Below are 14,234 nucleotides of genomic sequence, written 5' to 3'. Positions count from 1 at the left end.
CATCCATCAATAGGTCACTGTTTTTTAATCAAACACAGCTGGTTTCCCTTCCAAAAAGGTTTGGTAAAATAATCAATTCCTCTCTGTAATGTTACTTATGTTATGCTTTACAGGCATTTAAGGCTGTAATTAAAATAATAATAGTAATATACATAGCAAGCTGAAATGATAACAGAAATAAATAAATGTGTATTTGTCTATGTACATGTCCAAATATTAATGACGTCTGGAGTCTGACACAGTTTCAATGGAATTACCAAAGGGCAAGAGCCAGACAAATGTCAACCGTCAACAGCTGAGACGTATCTTTTAACAGTTAATGTTCTTTGTTTGACAGCTCATCCTTCCTTAAAGTGTTTAATGTGATGCAATGCTACACTTCAGCTTCTCTCATCAAGGAACCTGTTATATTTAGCCATATGCAGAAAAATTACAGCTAGGCTGTACAGTAGGCCTACATTAATTTGGTCTTAATCACATCATGCCAAGACCAAAAGTCTTACCCAAGGACCTCAGAATAATGATTATTGATGCCCAAATACCTTTCCAAGTAATGTGATGTATATCATTCCAATGTCCAACAGATCATCGACAAATGAATAAATGTCCAGATCACTGGCAAGTAACATTAGCCCTAGCCACAGTATGAAGGCAGATTGACAATCTCAGCTACTATTTGAAAGCAGAGAGAGTCATATAAAAGCAGCCTCACATACAGTATAATATAAATGTGACGGGCATCAAATAAAGCTAATGAAACTGGATAGAGTGAGATAGAGTGTGACACGGGGCAAGGCCCCTTTATTTACACAACATTTCTGATTGCTCTGTAGGTTTTCACTTCCTGTGAGCATTCTCCCAGGCTGGACTATGATAATGATTGTTTCAGTCAAGTGATGCCATAGTCAAACACCGACGAAGACCTAGACAGACAACAAATCAAACATGCGTCATCTATCCCAATCCTAATCCACAATCTTAACATTTGACAAGTATGACAGGATTGCCTATCACAACCATTAGTCTTGGATTTCCAGGCGAAATACATTCAGTTTAGGATCAAGGGAGTTCGCATCCATGGAGAAGGAGGCTCTTAGGTAGAATGAATAATGAATGCTTCCAGTCATTCAGCATAATGCAGTGTTGCAGACTTGTACTCAACACGCGTAGCTGTTGAGCTAGTATTATCTGTGTAGCTCACATGGGGGAACAAGAACATAGTAATATCTCCATCCTGGGCCGGCTCCAGGCATAAGCAACATAAGCGGTCACTTAGGGCCCCGACCGCTAGGGGGCCTCTGATTGCTAGGGAGCCAATAGAAGAGAGGGGCCCCAAATACAAATTTTGCTTAGGACCCCCAAATGGCTGGAACCGGCACTGTCTCTGTGCTCTAGATGAATCTGTCGGGCCAGTACACAATCAATACTCAAAGTAAATCCTGGCAGGGCCTCCTTAGTGGCTCAACGATTTAACAGTAAATTGCAGTGTTCAGGCGGCATTAAACCCTGGGTTTCCATTCCATGGTCGTGTCACTGCTGCTTGTGACTCAGAGGCTGCAATGGGTGATGCAAATTGGCCTTGCACTGCCCCAGGTTAAGAGAGGCAGGGACTGGTGAGCGATCGTTGTTCCATAGCGCTTTAGCATCTCCCTCAGTTGAAGCAAATGCCTGCAAGGACCTTGGTCCCAGCTAACTTCCTACTTGAGTGAGCAATGTGAAAGCAGCAGAGTGGTTGATTTGGCCTACATATTTGTGAACGGCGCATGTGGTTTGCTAAATTAAGCATCGGTTTTTAATTATTGGCTAACGTCTCCATTAAAGCACATTTCTGAATTGCCCTAGTATAGTTTAAGCACAAATTTCTTATGTTAATTAAAAATATTAATTGTTCATTGTTCTAATGATTCATCAGCAATTTAGTCAATCCATCAGAGATTTACTTGTTTTAATCAAAATAAAATAAAACAAAACTGTTAAAGTATTATTAATTAGAATTAAGTTATTGTATTATAATGAATGTCACAAGAAGTGTAGGAACAGCTCACCTGCTTTTACAATTCGGGTATGAAGTGTTCATTGTTTTCTTTCAAAAATAAAAAGGAATATTTTCCACTACATATTGAACTTAGGGTTCAGTTTATTTAAACAGGGTTGAGCTTAGACTGACAGACAGATATACTAAGTGAATTACTAATCACATAAAATACACAATAATCTCCAGAAATCTCCAGAAAAAACAGCATTTTGGCCCTTTAGCAAGACTTTACTCTGATTAATCAAATTATCCAAGTGTACGGCATTAAAGGGCACTTCAATTAATATAACAGGTTTTTTAAATTCCATACTGGTGAACAATTTTTGATTAAAATTCCAAAGAGACACAAAATGCACTAATTTCATGGAATAACCCAACTACTAAATATATTCTTAATCTATCCAAAATGTTACCCTGTTTCACTCAACTATTTGCATTCATTGTTATTTTGTTCTCCACTCTACTCCTAATAGCCTGTGTTGACATTCAGTGTTAATCAGTGAGTTCATAAATCCACAATGTTGAATTAATTCTGCCCACCCAGACAAGAACTGGGTATCCCCGTGAATGGTAGGGGCAATCTGAATGAGAGTTTAGGGAGGTAACTGCTTTCAATAATGTCCAGTCATTCAACTGATGAAGAGATTGCTTGTATAACAGCTCCAAAAGCTCAATAAAAATACATTGCATAACTTTTAATCAATTAAAGATGACCATTGTGGATTTAGGAGAATGTATTACAAGCTTGCTTGCCTTTTTAGTTTTGATAGTCGTCTTTTTGATTCAATATAATTTGTAAGTTCCAGCGCTCAACACTCTGTAGCACAGTTGGTAGAACATAACATTTATAACACTAGAGCTGGAAGTTTGATTCCCATGGTGGGCCAATTCTATAAAAAGTACTATAACAATGTTTATTGATTTTGCATAGTGAAAGTGATTCAGTACATGGCACTCAATGAAACCACTAATCAATTCATCCATTTTACCTGCCGATGTCATGTCACAAAGTACTGTAACAATGCCTATGCATGTCTTTGAGAACAGACAATGGCTGTGATGTTAAAGGTTGTCAGCTGAAATGAGAGGATCTTTTCATCCATCCTGGGGGCACTATTAATGTAATCCATTAAAATGTGTCCCACTGACAAAATTGCCACAACTGAATTAGGAAATGGGTTTTAATAATGATATGTCGTGGCAAATCTGTCATTTCCCCATCGCTTTATGTTTTAATTTCACCATGTGGTTATGAATCTTAGCTGAAAATTAAACTCCTGAAAACTAAAATGGGTTTAAAACAGAAACAATTTCACTGTTAAGTTTAGATAGTGACTCTGAATGGTTAATGATTTGAAATAAACATTATTAAAAAAAATACTTAATGGAGAATTTGAACATACAGCCCTCAAATCTCAAGTCATTAGCTACCCACGGCACCCTGGCATGCTGAAAGCTCAATATACACAAAACAAACTGTAACAACAACAATGGAGTTTAAACTACATATACATCATATGTAATGAGGTGTGACTGTGACCCCTTCTTTCTACATCAGTATTGCACCAACACCCCCAAGGGAGAAGGCTGCTAAGTTCTAGAACCTTCCACGGCCAAGCCAGCAGGGCAAGTTTCCCCCCTGCCCAGCAATATCCCATGTGAGCCCATCATTGACACAGAGACCACTCAGACACCCGGTCAAAGCAGTTTGTTTCCAGTTTGTGATTTCTCCCTCACACTCTTGTTTATGTTCATAAAATGTCCACCAGGGCCCGAAACATTTGCTCAGTGTCTGTTCTCGGTGTCTCTCCCCGTTACAGTGAAAACTATTTTCTATTTACACTTGCAATGATAGTGTTGCGCAAACCAATTTTGGCCAAATGTTGAAAATCTAAGGCACATGCAGCAACGTGCCCTTTCGATATTATCTATTACTTCAGAGCAACAGGGCTAAATAGTTGTCTGACTTGCTTGTTTAGTTTGTTGTATATTTAATAATTTTCTAAAATTAAGTTTGATTTCAAATGACTGTAGTCGCATGGATGTCATGGAGAGCCATTGTTTTCAGGGTGGTACCAAGCTAAAGCTAATGTAAATGGCAGTCTATGTCTCTGTTATTTGACACTCCAAATTAAAAGCTTATTTTATACAACTCAAACAGTGTTATAAGACACAGTCCCAAACACAGTGGTGTTTCATAGTTGAAGTGTTTTGTCAACCACCATGCTGCATAGTCATAGAAGGTAGTATGCTTGCCAATGATTTAGTTGAGATCAATCAATCAATGAACTTCACATTAAAGCAAAGGGAAAAAAGTTGGGGATAACCTGTGCTGCACACATAACACTGATTATGTTCCAGTGAAGCACACATAATGTTGAATAAGCAACACAAAAAGCTAGCTAGCTTGATGTTTACTAGTCATAGAGTTAGCTAACACAAGTTTTCACAAATTCTCCCTGTCAGTTGCTGCGGCGTACACAGCTGCTCAAAACGGGTTATTGTTGAGAAAACCTGTTAACAGAAAGGTAGAAAATATTCTAATCATTTTGGGGGAGTATGACTACAAATTTATGAAGCAATCCATTTGTGTCATGGAGAGTTAGCCTCCTTTACTAAATGTAGCTGGTTGGTTTGCCACGCAAAGCATTCAGCCATGAAGCCCGACCTTCAGATAAACTCTTTTTTCTCTGTTATTTAAAGGGGCAAAGTTCCCCTATATATATCCCTTATGGTGTGACACCCAACATCTCTCCAGTGATCAAAAGTATTGTGCAACATTGAAGGGGCAAAGGTTTCAGGGTCAGTCAATGTCACTGGTCTGAGTTCAATGTACTTTAACATGCCTTTAAATACAAATTGTTCTGGGATTGTGACTGTAAAACAATTTCTTAAAGGATGTAGAAGAGACTGCATAATACTAGTATTTAAGCATTACTTTGCCCTCTTCTGTTTTTTTTGGCCTAATTGGGTTGATTGCCAGTATGTGAGGTATGGTTTTGCACTGATGCTTTGGTGAAACATATTCCGAATGCTATTCATTCTAATAGCACTATGTCTTGGTCTTTTCTACCCACCACGACTAAAGGAGCCCAGAATTTATTTACTGAATGTAAGCTGTGTTAATTATTGAAGACGGATTGAGATCTCCTCTTAAATGCACTCCTTTGGGAGCACACTTACTTGACTGTGCAGTAAGCTATTTAAGGAGTGGCTTACAGCCGCCAAGCAGATGGAAAGGAAGAGGCCCCTTATAAAAAATGCTAATTTGAGCATTCCTTAATTAGAAATACACAAAATGAAATGTTTTCATGAATGTTCATAAAAAAAGCAGTGTGCTGCATAGCATATAAATAAATAGTAAATAGAGTGGAACTACCAATGGTTGACTGTGTGCCTACAAGCTCAATCGTGGTTGTTGGTCAGGGGATGTGTTCTCCTCCAGCACAGATGTTTTGGCAAAAATGTCCTGTTTGAGTGAGCAGTGTGATAAGCAATAGAAAGTCTCCATATTTGATATTTCACACTCTCTCTGGAGATTTTGCAACAAAGCACTGCCATAATTGCAAATTTGACATCACAGGGATAAAAAATGTAAAACATATTTATGGTGAATTCATTTTTTATTACCTTCTCTTTTTCAACATTTTGGATTTCCGCAGGGTTACGGAAACACTTATGTTTATTTTTTTAAGACGTTAATGATTACTTTATTTTCACATCATAAAAATATTTCAGGACATTATTTCATTGATTTATAGTAGTTATTTCATGATCCTTCAGTTTCAGTTTCAGATGAGTTGATGTACTGTATACTGTATTTGTACTGTATACTGTATTTACAAATTTGTGTTTGTTAAAGCTAAGATTATTTGGAATAGTCCTACTTCTCTTACCATGCTAAAGACCAGGGCTTGATTAAAACCTTTGGTAATGGTAACATTTTGCAGTCGATCATTTAGCGGTTGAGTGGGTGAATCTTTCAAAGACCTGACTGCCTCAAGCACCACACGTTAATCTTTGTTTTTATCTGTGCATGTTTGAGTAGTGAAGAACATTTAACTTTGTAGAGGGAAGTCACTTCAAATTTCATACATTTATATCAAGATATTTTTCAGAGCAATGTTACATTTTGCATGACATTTCAGTCATTAAGCTGATGCTTTTATTCAGAGTGACTTACAGTAGTGAGTACGTAACTTTTTGCACAGCCCCCCACCATAACCACAACACTGGCATTAAAAGTGCTGTATAAAAGGTGGTCTGTTCTAACATCACTTCAAGTAAGTTCAATGGTCCATAACTTGTGGATCCTGTTAATTTCACCAAAAATAGAATAATAATTTAGAGCATGTGTCATCCAGCATATTCCCAGCCACCTTTTGTAAAGCAGAGGACTGTCTGATTTGATGTAGTGTCATATTTGACATTAGCGAGTGTGTTAGAACGTTATGCCCTGTTTATGAACCCTTTGAAAACCATGGAATGGTTCAAAATGCTTCAGAAGTTACTTATGAAATGCCTTTGATGCCATTGTAAATGTTTTTAAAGTCCATATAACCCTAACATCATATAAATCTGGAACACATTTCCCCCTTTCTTATCATGGCAAAATAAACCTGATAATACTTACCGACAATACTTAGTTGGCACAATTAAAATGAAATAATAACAGACACCAATCTGCCCCCGAGAGGTTTAACCCTTGAGACTCAACACATCTCAAACCATTTCAAAACTACTTTAGGGTGAAAAGGAGACAAAAAAACAAACATTTTCTTTCAATAACAACAGCAGGGCAATATAGACACAGCCAGGATTTGAGTAGTATTGGGTCATATATCTAACCTTGTGGGCGAATTCAACAGATGAGTAGTATTGGGTCATACCTCACCTTGTGGGCACATCAACAGATGAGTAGTATTTGACCGAGCTAATGAAGCATCTGTGGGAAGAGGCAGAATCCTAATGTGGCAGGACCTTTACAGCAGGCTTACTCCACACGCCTGGAACGCAGGGAGCACAAGCAGTTTTGACTTCTAAGCATTTATTGTCAGTCATTAGAGATCTTTTGATTAAGCAGGCGGGTAATGGATGGAGTGTGACCTTAGCTGAATGTCATTTGGAAATGGGGAAAGTTAAACAATTTCCGGTTAATTCTGATAAGCTACTTAGAAAGAGCTTAGACACATCACAGAGATGGAAAGCATTCTTTTAGGTCTAAGAGGGAAATAATATGTATTGTTTTAATTGCCCGTGCATGCAAATTTTACCATGTATTCTTATCAATGGACTCCGTGTTTATTGACCGGGTCTGTGAAGCTTGGGATGTCCACAAGTTACAATTTAGGCAATTTCTTGGCATGAATTTACCAACTGATAACAACCATTGGCTAATTTGTGATAAAACAAGGAGAGTTCAAATGAAATAGCTGGTTTAGACATAATAGACAACATAATAGATTTTATTTACCATGGTGCCCATTGAAAGATAACGCGAGGACAACATTGCCCAAACATTACTGAAGTGTTTTTAATCCAGACTGGACAAACGTTAATTTGCATTTGGGGAGTAACTTCCTGTATGTGGTATCAATGGTCCTGTAAGTCATTATGGATAACAGCATGTGGTAAATGACATAAAGTAAACGCAATGATATCAGCACGCACGATAACTGAGACATCTACTTTCCTCCAGCATATCGTGCTTCCTTTGTCTCATTTGCTGCAGGCTTAATTAAGGCTGTCTAGGATGTTCTAAACGTCACAATCATCTCTGACTATAGCATCCACGTCATCAGGGAATATCCTGGAGGACTGTCTGTCACCAACGATTGCCTCAATAAACACATAACAATGTTTTAGGGGACCACATTAGCATAACAAGAGTTCATAACAGCATTCCACAATGTCCTACATGCTTTTATAATACACAATGGCCTGTTCAGAACACATTTTACCGTGGATTGAACAACATTATAAACCGGGTGGTCAGAATCCAACACGCTGATTGGCTATACCACAGGTATGATCAAATCAATAAATAATTGTTACTGTACTGATTGCCTAGGCACCTGGTTCATATGCAACATGGCACCGGGCTTTGTCATACATGATCAAAACAAACTGTGACTGGGTCACCTTCAACCGGTCAGAGGAGATGCCTAATTAAAACCGCAATGGGGAGTTCTATGACGCAGCTGGTCTATGAGAGCCGGTGTCAGCCGCAGCACCAGTCAGCAGCCTGTGAGGAGGACAGGCAAGCCCTGTGATGGAGGATCACTCTCCTAAAGTCAATTCGATGTAGTCAACTAGACATCACTCTGCGTCTTCTCTGAAATGTACATACGTATACAATGTATGACCAGAAAAGTCATGAGAAGTTTACAGGGAATAATTGTGCACACGCCGTTCATTCGTATATGTGCATTTTTAGGATGTTAATCACGCTGTTTAAGATGTTCTTACATTTTGAATTTACCATGTGATTTCTAGCTAGCTGATGTATGTGTGAATGATGGCATGCTTTTCCTAAGTTCACAGCCTTTCCTATTTTCTATTCCGTCTGTGTTGCAGAAAGAGGCAACGATTGGCAGAACAAATGCTTAACATGCTTTTATGATATATTTTGGCTGTTTTTATTGATGAAAAATGTATATTACGGGCGGATGTACAGTATAAGGATTCACTACGTTTACTTTCAAATGATTTTTATCCAACGAAAGTGAAAGATGCTGAACATATTTAGTCTATAAATGTCAAACTTTGATGAATTAAAACAGCCTTTCCGAACTCCACGTCTTCAGCCTCAATCCACCACACACACACACGGACTGTAGCTGGAGTGGTGCTACATCACCCGTTACACTTAATTACGTCACTTATGTTTGGAGTCGGCTTTGCTGTGGGCTTTGAGTGGGGCATCTGGCTCATGCCCAGGAGGCAACCCTGTTTCAAAACGAACGCAATCAACTTACATGGGGTGCAAAACACCCCTACCGGTGCCCGGGCCGGATTATTCGAATCCCCTCAGCGGTGAACACAACGCTCAGGCTGGTTCCGCCAAGCTATCTGTGCCTATTTCTCTGGAGACTTACTGCGGGGACACCAGACCGTCTTCATCGTCGTATGTGACAGGTGTGTCCATATTTGTGCCAATCGCTGAACTTAATCTTGTTCACTGTGAGATCCACCACAAATTCCATGTGTGATAAACAGTGTTCATTTCACAGTAAAAAGAAAGAAATCACACATGTATCTACGTCTTACAGTTGTTTCCATCGTAAATCAACACTGCTGGGTTACAGTAATGAGAAAGATATACCACGAGTTTTCTATGTGTTAGTTATTTCACTGTGGACCTGTAATAATATGGTTTGGCTCATGGCCATGTGATCCCTTTCACAATGTGTCTGAAAGCTCTCATCATTTTTATCCCAGGCAAGGCCAGCATGAGGTTAGCTCTCTAATCTGGTAAGAGCTAATGATAGCTTTGCAGGGGCAAGCACTAACCCCCCATCATCACCCACTCCGTTATGCCAGTAGAGGTCCATCCCCAAAATGCTGCATTTTACCCAAATGTATATTCAATGATGTTCCCATCCTAAAATAAGAAAAGAAACTACTAAAGATACACGCACAAAGTAACCAACACTTAGGCATAGCAAACACGGTATGGTTAGGTCTCTTTCCTAGCCGAGCAAAATATGCAAATCCTCTTTGTCCTATAATCCAAGAGAAATCACAAGAGGAGTCAAAAGTGCCAGAGTCCCAGAAACACTATACCACTCGAAACGGTGAACAAATGAATGTTCCATATGATTCAAGTTTCCAAGAATAATATCCATGACTCATAACCAGCACCTTGTGTCTCTACAGACCAAAATGGATATCACATACAGAAATGGCATTGAACAACACAGAATATATTTGCAGTAAAATGTTGAATTTAGGGAAGTGTAACGAATGCACATTTCATTTGTTACACAAAAAATAGTGGAGGGGATTCTATTTTATTTCATCAACCTTGCATCCAATTGCACTCAATTTATTTACCTTGCACCCAATTGTCATGCATTATTCTATATCAACAACGACAACCACAGAAAAAACAGATTCCTCACATTGCCAAAGACACAGACGCATGAATTAAGATTTAATTTTAAATGTTGGCATGACTCTGTGTACAACTGCCATTGCTTGTGAGAAGATAACTTTTTGTACAGTGGGGAGAACAAGTATTTCATACACTGCCGATTTTTCAGGTTTGCCTACTTACAAAGCATGTAGAGCTCTGTAATTTTTATCATAGGTACACATCAACTGTGAGAGACAAAATCCAGAAAATCACACTGTATGATTTTTAAATAATTAATTTGCATTTTATTGCATGACATAAGTATTTGATCACCAACCAATCAGTAAGAATTCCGGCTCTCACAGACTTGTTCGTTTTTCTTTAAGAAGCCCTCCAGTTCTCCACACATTACCTGTATTAACTGCACCTGTTTGAACTCGTTACCTGTATAAAATACACCTGTCCACACACTCAATCGAACAGACTCCAACCTCTCCACAATGGCCAAGACCTGAGAGCTGTGTAAGGACATCAGGGATAAAATTGTAGACCTGCACAAGGCTGGGATGGGCTACAGGACAATAGGCAAGCAGCTTGGTGAGAAGGCAACAACTGTTGGCGCAATTATTAGAAAATGGAAGAAGTTCAAGATGACAGTCAATCTCCCTCGGTCTGGGGCTCCATGCAAGATCTCACCTCGTGGGGCATCAATGATCATGAGGAAGGTGAGGGATCAGCCCAGAACTACACGGCAGGACCTGGTCAGTGAGCTGGGACCACAGTCTCAAAGAAAACCATTAGTAACACACTTCGCCGTCATGGATAAAAATCTTGCAGCGCACGCAAGTCCCCCTGCTCAAGCCAGCGCATGTCCAGGCCCATCTGAAGTTTGCCAATGACCATCTGGATGATCCAGAGGAGGAATGGGAGAAGGTCATGTGGTCTGATGAGACAAAAATAGGGCTATTTGGTCTAAACTCCACTCGTTGTGTTTGGAGGAAGAAGAAGGATGAGTGCAACCCCAAGAACACCATCCCAACTGTGAAGCATGGAGGTGAAAACATCATTCTTTAGGGATGCTTTTCTGCAAAGGGGTCAGGACGACTGCACCGTATTGAGGGGAGGATGGATGGGGCCATGTATCGCGAGATCTTGGCCAACAACCTCCTTCCCTCAATAAGAGCATTGAAGATGGGTCGTGGCTGGGTCTTCCAGCATGACAACGACCTGAAACACACAGCCAGGGCAACTAAGGAGTGGTTCTGTAAGACCTTCTCTCAAGGTCCTGGAGTGGCCTAGCCAGTTTCCAGACCTGAACCCAATAGAAAATCTTTGGAGGGAGCTGAAAGTCCGTATTGCCCATCGACAGCCCTGAAACCTGAAGGATCTGGAGAAGGTCTGTATGGAGGAGTGGGCTAAAATCCCTGCTGCAGTGTTTGCAAACCTGGTCAAGAACTACAGGAAACGTATGATCTCTGTAATTGCAAACAAAGGTTTCTGTACCAAATATTAAGTTCTGCTTTTCTGATGTATCAAATACTTATGCCATGCAATAAAATGCAAATTAATTACTTAAAAATCATACAATGTGATTTTCTGGATTTTTGTTTTAGATTCCGTCACTCACGGTTGAAGAGTACCTATGATAAACAATTACAGATCATAACTAGTCATCGAGTGCTATGCATGCCTGGATGGATAGATAACATTAAAATCACATTGATTAGATGACAATCTCACAGGTTCTGTCATTAATGGGGAGGGTCATCATGTGATGATCCTTTCACTAGTCACAACACATCCACGAAAGGTCACAAGCACATTTGGAATGCAGCTCTTGCACGTGGAGAGTGCAACCTTGGGAGGTGTACAAAAAGGTTACATCGACCCTCATTTCCATAGAACCAATGGATGGACATGTTGACAAACTTCCACAGAACCGAATATGGAAGGGGTGGTGGTGGCGGGGGGGGGGGTACCAAAGCCCCAATGTTTACCAATATTTAACCATGTAATGTATGAGACTGCATGAGGTATTGATGCTGCAATGCACAGTTTCACATAAATTACTGTGTCATCTACTGGACATAACCAGAAGTAAATTCTGTTTATACAGCAGAGGACCTAAACAGAACACATTGTGTCTTAACTGCTGGTTGAAAAGCGATTACTCTTTGGAGCGTGAGTAGTCAGTGCTAGCATGAAAAGACTTTTGCCTTTTTTGTCTCGTTCGGAAGACAACTCAGGATTTGGTTTGAGACATGTAGCCACTCTCAAATTCTGAGACAGAGCTATGGAAAGGACTGACAATCCTTAAGATCAAAATAATAGTTGTATCCATGTTTTAATGCCACACTGGGTGTTTAGGATTACCTTGGTTGCTTTTATTTTGTGTTCCGGGCACTTTTAAGTTACTGTATATTCTTGAAGTACCATAACATAAAGTACATTCGCATAATAACTTTAATATAATTCAAGGAACACATTTTTATCGTGTTTCTTTAAGCACATCTGCATACATATATGAGTCATACATTAATATGATACAAACACCTTGTGAACAATATCAGATTGTCATTTATGAATATTGATACAGTAACCAAATACATTTTCTCTGGCATGATGTTGAACTCCCTTCGGTATTGGAACAGTTTAATTGTCTATCATGTTAACTATCAGCATTTGAAAAGCATTAGTGTTTCCCAGAAGGTGAAATGGTTCTGGACACTCACAGCTCAGCAGCACCATCCAGGAGTTCAAATCTTCATGTTTCAAGTTTTAATTGTATAATAAATGCTTTCTTCCCGGTTCCCTCACAAAATGATGAAGTAATTAAATAAAGTTTGAATAAGACAGCGATAAGGACGCCACACTGATGAAGATATGGTGGGTGTAGTGGGTAAGTGTATTGTTAATATACTGTACCACGGCTGACAACAGTATTGGCACTCCCCATGGTGTATTGGCCTTACACCAACCCCCTTGTGCAACTCAGTGTATACCATGCAAAACAATTCAGCACATTAGGGATTGTTAAAGGACATAACCGGGACCAAACAACTTGAGAAGTGTTTTCTGTGTCTGTGCAAATAGAAGACATACATGCACATTGCCAAGGCCAATAAGAACTTCTACATTCTAAATGAGTCGATTTCTATATAATAAATTGCCCTTCCATATGGACAGACTGGAGTTGCCTGATTACCCGTCAGAGTTGTGATCACAGAGTTGTGACCAACCTGGTCATCAAGCGGTTCAGACAGTGACTTATTATTGCGAGGTCCGGAAAGATCAGCTTTTGAAGTAATTCTCATTACATTGAAATGGTGCCCGCCTTCAGTAACACACACATGCTAGAACTCGGTTTTGTTCAATGTCCCCTAACTATACGCCTGGAACAGAGGCCCAATGGTACGGCTTTACCATAGATGAGACCTCTTTCCACCTCTATGTTCATATGCCGGGTTTTGTAATTGCACCGGACAGGTGTGCAAAGGTTGAAAATGCAGTTTGCCTTCTTAGTTCACGAATCTACTTTACGCCAATGTTTTTGCAAAACAAGCACAATGCGTCGCCGTGGGAGACGTTTTATATGCGTTACTAATCTATTTCTAATGGATTTTCTTCTCGACACAGAAATCAAGAGATAACAATTTATTGTCTGCGGATCGTTGACGTGGAGTTTAGAAAAGAGATCCTATCCTACCGGCGTTGCTCTACCAGCCGGCCATCAAGTGGCTCGATAGGGAAATGCAGGTGTGTGTGCGTGTGTGGAAAGCATCTTATCTGGGATGCTGTCTACCCCATGCCCCCTCCTTTCGTTCTCCTCTCTCGCTACGCTCCTCCGAGCCGCTCGCTCTCCAGCTATTGCTGCCAGGAGCAGTGTGTAGTACAATTTGACAGCAGCAGCGCTGGCTTTCTAAAGAAAGCTTATCTCTCACTTTTCTGTATGTCTCATTACTGCTCTCATTGTCTCTTTCAACAACGAGAAACGGAGCAGGTAGCCTACCCAACCTCCTCACCGTACTATGAATATATATATATTTTTATTATTTATTTATTTATTTATTTTTGCTGCACAAATGTTTATTTTAGCACTTTTCGGAGAAGCCCGATTCTAAC

General features: G+C 39.7%; 1 protein-coding gene across 40 annotated transcripts in view; it reads left to right on the top strand.

Annotated features, from left to right (window-relative positions):
- Window positions 1–13,968: 13,968 nt before the first annotated feature.
- LOC105020620 (protein tyrosine phosphatase receptor type D) overlaps window positions 13,969–14,234 on the top strand; it is a 464,512-nt gene continuing 464,246 nt past the window's right edge. For 15 of the 40 annotated variants that reach the window (XM_020043402.3, XM_020043401.3, XM_020043398.3 and 12 more), the window contains exon 1: window positions 13,969–14,112. The gene's annotated coding sequence lies outside the window, so the exon portion shown is untranslated. The remainder of the gene's footprint in view (window positions 14,113–14,234) is intronic. The other 25 variants (XM_020043410.3, XM_029117572.2, XM_010887783.5 and 22 more) reach the window with 7 other exon arrangements.

This window comes from Esox lucius, chromosome 24 (assembly GCF_011004845.1).
Source record: "Esox lucius isolate fEsoLuc1 chromosome 24, fEsoLuc1.pri, whole genome shotgun sequence".
In the NCBI taxonomy this organism is placed as follows: domain Eukaryota; kingdom Metazoa; phylum Chordata; class Actinopteri; order Esociformes; family Esocidae; genus Esox; species Esox lucius.
Note: the sequence above shows the minus strand (reverse complement) of the source record. Positions and strands in the feature narration are given on the sequence as shown.